Genomic DNA, 8,770 nt, shown 5'->3' on the forward strand with positions numbered 1-8,770 from the left:
GGAATTCGTCTCCAGACATGGAATACCAATCTCTATTATCTCTGATAGGGATGGCAGATTTATTTCAAGATTCTGGCAGACATTACAGCAAGCATTAGGAACTCGTCTAGACATGAGTACTACCTATCATCCACAAACTGATGGGCAGAGCGAAAGGATAATACAAATGCTTGAAAACATGCTACGAGCATGTGTTATTGATTTTAGAAACAGTTGGGATCGACATCTACCGTTAGCAGAATTTTCCTACAACAACAGCTACCATTCAAGCATTGAGATGGCGCCATTTGAAGCACTTTATGGTAGAAAGTGCAGGTCTTCAATTTGTTGGAATGAAGTGAGGGATAGACAGATTACGGGTCCGGAGATAATATAAGAAACTACCGAGAAGATCATCCAAATTCAACAACGATTGAAAACCGCCCAAAGTCGACAAAAGAGCTACGCCGACATTAAAAGAAAAGATATAGAATTTGAAATTGGAGAGATGGTGTAGTGACCCGAACTTTTCCGCACCTTTCTATGATTATATGTTTAATGAAAACTATATTTATATGATTAAATGTTTCCAACATGTTAAGCAATCAAACTTGTTAAGACTTGGTTAATTGAAACGGAAATTTTGTAAACGTCTGATTACCCAGTTTGACCAATGATTCACGAACGCTATAAGTTGTATATGACATGATGATACATAAATGAATAAATATATATGTTTAACATGATATAATGATCATCAAGTATCTCATTAAAAATAGTAACAATAAGTTATATACTTAAAAAGGAGACTATTGACGTATGAAACTCGAAACGATACATATAACGATTATCGTTATAACCACGTCTTACTAAATATATATGAAGCATATTAAATCATTGTTATATTATATATAACATGATAATATGATAATTAAATATATCATTAAGTGTATTAACAATGAACTACATAAGTAAAAACAAGAGTACTAACTTAAGGATTTCGAAACGAGACATATATGTAACGATTATCGTTGTAACGACATTTAAATGTATATAGCATATTAAGATATATTAATATATCATAATATCATGATAATATAATAATTTAAAATCTCATTTGATATTATAAACTTTGGATTAACAACATTTAACAATATCGTTAACCTAAAGGTCTCAAAACAACACTTACATGTAACGACTAACGATGACTTAACGACTCAGTTAAAATGTATATACATGTAGTGTTTTAATATGTATTCATACACTTTTGAAAGACTTCAAGACACTTATAAAAATACTTCTACTTAACAAAAATGCTTACAATTACATCCTCGTTCAGTTTTATCAACAATTCTACTCGTATGCACCCGTATTCGTACTCGTACAATACACAGCTTTTAGATGTATGTACTATTGGTATATACACTCCAATGATTAGCTCTTAGCAGCCCATGTGAGTCACCTAACACATGTGGGAACCATCATTTGGAAACTAGCATGAAATATCTCATAAAATTACAAAAATATGAGTAATCATTCATGACTTATTTACATGAAAACAAAATTACATATCCTTTATATCTAATCCATACACCAACGACCAAAAACACCTAAAAACACTTTCATTCTTCAATTTTCTTCATCTAATTGATCTCTCTCAAGTTCTATCTTCAAGTTCTAAGTGTTCTTCATAAATTCTACAAGTTCTAGTTTCATAAAATCAAGAATACTTTCAAGTTTGCTAGCTTACTTCCAATCTTGTAGAGTGATCATCCAACCTCAAGAAATCTTTCTTATTTATAGTAAGATATCTTTCTAATACAAGGTAATACTCATATTCAAACTTTAATTCAATTTCTATAACTATAACAATCTTATTTTAAGTGATGATCTTACTTGAACTTGTTTTCGTGTCATGATTCTGCTTCAAGAACTTCGAGCCATCCAAGGATCCGTTGAAGCTAGATCCATTTTTTTCTTTTTCAGTAGGTTAATCCAAGGAACTTAAGGTAGTAATGATATTCATAACATCATTTGATTCATACATAAAAAGCTATCATATTCGAAGTGGTAAACTAGTAATCACTAGAACATAATTTAGTTAATTCTAAACTTATTCGCAAATAAAGTTAATCCTTCTAACTACACTTTTAAAATCAACTATACACATGATCTATATCTATATGATATGCTAACTTAATGATTTAAAACCTGGAAACACGATAAACACCATAAAACCGGATTTACGCCGTCGTAGTTACAACCGGGGGCTGTTTTGGTTTGGATAATTAAAAACTATGAAAAACTTTGATTTAAAAGCTATACTTCTGGGAAAATGATTTTTCTTATGAACATGAAACCATATCCAAAAATCATGGTTAAACTCAAAGTGAAAGTATGTTTTTCAAAACAGTCATCAAGATGTCGTTCTTTCGACGGAAATGACTACCTCTTTCAAAAATGACTTGTAACTTGTATTTCCAACTATAAACCTATACCTTTTCTGTTTAGTTTCATAAATTCAAGTTCAATACGAAACCGTGGCCGCTTAAATCATTCAAATCGGATTAGAAACGAAGAAATGGAGAGCAAAACCAAATTGGTAAAAACTACTCATTTTAGCTACGTGAAAATTGGTAACAAATCTATTCCAACCATAACTTAATCAACTTGTATTGTATATTATGTAATCTTGAGATACCATAGACACGTATACAATGTTTTGACCTATCATGTCGACACATCTATATATATTTCGGAACAACCATAGACACTCTATATGTGAATGTTGGAGTTAGCTATACAGGGTTGAGCTTGATTCCAAAATATATATAGTTTGAGTTGTGATCAATACTGAGATATGTATACACTGGGTCGTGGATTGATTCAAGATAATATATATCGATTTATTTCTGTACATCTAACTGTGGACAACTAGTTGTAGGTTACTAACGAGGACAGCTGACTTAATAAACTTAAAACATCAAAATGTATTAAAAGTGTTGTAAATATATTTTGAACATACTTTGATATATATGTACATATTTGTTATAGGTTCGTGAATCGACCAGTGGCCAAGTCTTACTTCTCGACGAAGTAAAAATCTGTGAAAGTGAGTTATAGTCCCACTTTTAAAATCTAATATTTTTGGGATGAGAATACATGCAGGTTTTATAAATAATTTACAAAATAGACACAAGTACGTGAAACTACATTCTATGGTTGAATTATCGAAATCGAATATGCCCCTTTTTATTAAGTCTAGTAATCTAAGAATTAGGGAACAGACACCCTAATTGACGCGAATCCTAAAGATAGATCTATTGGGCCTAACAAACCCCATCCAAAGTACCGGATGCTTTGGTACTTCGAAATTTATATCATATCCGAAGGGTGTCCCGGAATGATGGGGATATTCTTATATATGCATCTTGTTAATGTCGGTTACCAGATGTTCACCATATGAATGATTTTTATCTCTATGTATGGGATGTATATTGAAATATAAAATCTTGTGGTCTATTGTTACGATTTGATATATATAGGTTAAACCTATAACTCACCAACATTTTTGTTGACGTTTAAAGCATGTTTATTCTCAGGTGAATATTAAGAGCTTCCGCTATTGCATACTAAAATAAGGACAAGATTTGGAGTCCATGTTTGTATGATATTATGTAAAAACTGCATTCAAGAAACATATGTCGATGTAATATATTTCTATTGTAAACCATTATGTAATGGTCGTGTGTAAACAGTATATTTTAGATTATCATTATTTGATAATCTATGTAATGCTTTTGAAACCTTTATTGATAAAATAAAGGTTATGGTTGTTTTAAAAATGAATGCAGTCTTTGAAAAACGTCTCATATAGAGGTCAAAACCTCGCAACGAAATCAATTAATATGGAACGTTTATAATCAATATGAACGGGACATTTCAGTTGGTATCCGAGTGTTGGTCTTAGAGAACCAAAATTTTGCATTAGTGTGTCTTATCGAGTTTGTTAGGATGCAGTAGTGAGTCTGGACTTCGACCGTGTTTACTTGAAAAATGATTGCTTAACAAATTTTGTTGAAAACTATATATTTTTAACATGTGAATGTTATGTGATATATTAATCTCTTAACGTGTTTGATATTATGTGATAGATGTCTACCTCTAGAATAAGTCCCATTGACTCACCTAATAATAATGAAGAGTCAAATGTAAATTGGAATGATTCGTGGACTGATTCACAAGTTCCCGAAGAGGAACCGGAAGAAGAGTCGGAACCGGAAGAAGAATCGGAACCGAAAGAAGAAATAGAACTAGTGGGGGAAATAATAAAACGGTTAAGTAGAAGAAAATCCTCAACCAACCGACCAAAGTTAATTATGGTCAATGGTGTTTCCGCCAAGGAAGCAAAGTATTGGGAGGATTACCAATTCTCCGATGAATCGGATCCCGACAAGGATTCTGATGATGTTATATAAATTACCCCAACATAATTTAATAAGGCAAAAGAGAACAATAAGGGAAAGGGCATAAAAATAGAGAAATTTGATTCCAAACCCGATGAACTTTATATGTATCGTGAACACCCGTATTTCTTAAGTTGTGACAATAACCCGGGAACCTCTAAACCACCAGGTTTTTCTAAACCAATGTGGAAAACGAAGACTCGTATTAGGGGAACATCATATATCCCTAGAAACTTGGCAAAACGAACCAAAACCGAAGAAGAAGAAATGAGCGAGTCGGAATAAGATAGTTGTATTCGTGTGGTGTAATATATGTAATATAGTGTGCTTATGCTTTAGGATATATGTAAAAATTGCTTGTATTAATAAGTATTTCTTTTTATGAATCTAACTCTTGTCTATTTTATAGTATAAAAACACAAAATGGATAGACAACCCAATATTTTAAGAGACCTACCCAGAGACATGATTGATGAAATCTTGTCTAGAGTCGGTCAGAATTCCTCGGCACAACTATTTAAGGCGAGATCAGTTTGTAGGACATTCGAAGAACGTTCCAAGAATGCCTTGATTTATAAAAGGCTTTTGTTCGAAAGATGGGGGATATCACATTGGGAAGTCCATAAGTTACGATGTGTTCACTTTGACGCATATATTGCGGGGAACCCAAATGCTATTTTACGCAACGGGTTAAGAAATTATTTTGACTCAATATATCCTAATATAGGACTTCGTGATTTAGAAAAAGCGGCTAACATGCAACATAAAGAAGCATGTTATGCTTACGGGTTAGTAATGTTCGCTTCTCACCAAAGTGAGAACAAGAACATCGGGCTACAACTATTAAACAAAACGTTCCCACAAGTGACGGAGTCGGTAATTGGGGTAAGAAATGAGGTTTTGAGATTGTTACAGGACTGTTGGACATTACGTAACCCTCGTCCCTTTGACGACGTTACAACACGCTGTCTTATCAACGACCATAATGTAGTGACCCGAACTTTTCCATGTTTATATTTATATATATATTAAATGAAATTGTTATTTACATGATTAAGTGTTTCCAACATGTTAAGCAATCAAACTTGTTAAGACTTGATTAATTGAAATAGGTTTCATATAGACAATTGACCACCCAAGTTGACCGGTGATTCACGAACGTTAAAACTTGTAAAAACTATACGATGACATATATATGGTTATATATATAGTTAAAATGATTTTATTATAAGTATGTATCTCATTAGGTATTTTAACAATGAGTTATATACATAAAAATGAGACTATTAATTTAAGAAACTCGAAAACGATATATATAACGATTATCGTTATAACAACGTCTTACTAGGTACATATGAATCATATTAAAATATTGATACACTTGGTTAATTATGTTAAATGTTAAGTAAATATATTATTAAGTGTATTAACAATGAAATACATATGTAAAAATAAGACTACTAACTTAATGATTTCGAAACGAGACATATATGTAATGATTATCGTTGTAACGACATTTAACTGTATATATATCATACTAAGATATATTATATATCATAATATCATGATAATATAACAATTTAACATCTCATTTGTTATAATAAATAATGGGTTAACAACATTCAACAAGATCGTTAACCTAAAGGTTTCAAAACAACATTTACATGTAACGACTAACGATGACTTAACGACTCAGTTAAAATGTATATACATGTAGTGTTTTAATATGTATTCATACACTTTTGAAAGACTTCAAGACACTTATCAAAATACTTCTACTTAACAAAAATGCTTACAATTACATCCTCGTTCAGTTTCATCAACAATTCTACTCGTATGCACCCGTATTCGTACTCGTACAATACACAGCATTTAGATGTATGTACTATTGGTATATGCACTCCAATGATCAGCTCTTAGCAGCCCATGTGAGTCACCTAACACATGTGGGAACCATCATTTGGCAACTAGCATGAAATATCTCATAAAATTACAAAAATATGAGTAATCATTCATGACTTATTTACATGAAAACAAAATTACATATCCTTTATATCTAATCCATACACCAACGACCAAAAACACCTACAAACACTTTCATTCTTCAATTTTCTTCATATAATTAATCTCTCTCAAGTTCTATCTTCAAGTTCTATGTGTTCTTCATAAATTCCAAAAGTTCTAGTTTCATAAAATCAAGAATACTTCCAAGATTGCAAGTTTACTTCCAAGTTTTCTAAATCCATTCCAAGTAATCATCCAAGATCAAGAAACCATTGTTACTTACAGTAGGTTATCTTTCTAATACAAGGTAATAATCATATTCAAACTTTAATTCAATTTCTATAACTATAACAATCTTATTTCGAGTGGAAATCTTACTTGAAATTGTTTTCGTGTCATGATTCTGCTTCAAGAACTTTCAAGCCATCCAAGGATCATTTGAAGATAGATCCATTTTTCTCATTTCCAGCAGGTTTATCCAAGGAACTTGAGGTAGTAATGATGTTCATAACATCATTCGATTCATACATAGTTTAGTTAATTCTAAGGTTTAAACTTATTCGAAGGTTTAAACTTGTAATCACTAGAACATAGTTTAGTTAATTCTAAACTTGTTCGCAAATAAAAGTTAATCCTTCTAAATTAACTTTTAAAATCAACTAAACACATGTTCTATATCTATATGATATGCTAACTTAATGATTTAAAACCTGGAAACACGAAAAACACCGTAAAATCGGATTTACGCCGTCGTAGTAACACCGCGGGCTGTTTTGGGTTAGTTAATTAAAAACTATGATAAACTTTGATTTAAAAGTTGTTATTCTGGGAAAATAATTTTTATTATGAACATGAAACTATATCCAAAAATTATGGTTAAACTCAAAGTGGAAGTATGTTTTCTAAAATGGTCATCTAGACGTCGTTCTTTCGACTGAAATGACTACCTTTACAAAAATGACTTGTAACTTATTTTTCTGACCATAAACCTATACTTTTTCTGTTTAGATTCATAAAATAGAGTTTAATATGAAACCATAGCAATTTGATTCACTCAAAACGGATTTAAAATGAAGAAGTTATGGGTAAAACAAGATTGGATAATTTTTTTCATTTTAGCTACGTGAAAATTGGTAACAAATCTATTCCAACCATAACTTAATCAACTTGTATTGTATATTATGTAATCTTGAGATACCATAGACACGTATACAATGTTTTGACCTACCATGTCGACACATCTATATATATTTCGGAACAACCATAGACACTCTATATGTGAATGTTGGAGTTAGCTATACAGGGTTGAGGTTGATTCCAAAATATATATAGTTAAAGTTGTGATCAATACTGAGATACGTATACACTGGGTCGTGGATTGATTCAAGATAATATTTATTGATTTATTTCTGTACATCTAACTGTGGACAACTAGCTGTACGTTACTAACGAGGACAGCTGACTTAATAAACTTAAAACATCAAAATATATTAAAAGTGTTGTAAATATATTTTGAACATACTTTGATATATATGTATATATTGTTATAGGTTCGTGAATCAACCAGTGGCCAAGTCTTACTTCCTGAACGAAGTAAAAATCTGTGAAAGTGAGTTATAGTCCCACTTTTAAAATCTAATATTTTTGGGATGAGAATACATGCAGGTTTTATAAATGATTTACAAAATAGACACAAGTACATGAAACTACATTCTATGGTTGAATTATCGAAATCGAATATGCCCCTTTTTATTAAGTCTGGTAATCTAAGAATTAGGGAACAGACACCCTAATTGACGCGAATCCTAAAGATAGATCTATTGGGCCTAACAAACCCCATCCAAAGTACCGGATGCTTTAGTACTTCGAAATTTATATCATATCCGAAGGGTGTCCCGGAATGATGGGGATATTCTTATATATGCATCTTGTTAATGTCGGTTACCAGGTGTTCACCATATGAATGATTTTTATCTCTATGTATGGGATGTGTATTGAAATATGAAATCTTGTGGTCTATTGTTACGATTTGATATATATAGGTTAAACCTATAACTCACTAACATTTTTGTTGACGTTTAAAGCATGTTTATTCTCAGGTGAATACTAAGAGCTTCCGCTGTTGCATACTAAAATAAGGACAAGATTTGGAGTCCATGTTTGTATGATATTGTGTAAAAACTGCATTCAAGAAACTGATTTCGATGTAACATATTTGTATTGTAAACCATTATGCATTGGTTGTGTGTAAACAGGATATTTTAGATTATCATTATTTGATAATCTACGTAAAGCTTTTTAAACCTTTATTTATGAAATAA

The sequence above is a fragment of the Rutidosis leptorrhynchoides genome, chromosome 5, assembly GCF_046630445.1.
Source record: "Rutidosis leptorrhynchoides isolate AG116_Rl617_1_P2 chromosome 5, CSIRO_AGI_Rlap_v1, whole genome shotgun sequence".
In the NCBI taxonomy this organism is placed as follows: domain Eukaryota; kingdom Viridiplantae; phylum Streptophyta; class Magnoliopsida; order Asterales; family Asteraceae; genus Rutidosis; species Rutidosis leptorrhynchoides.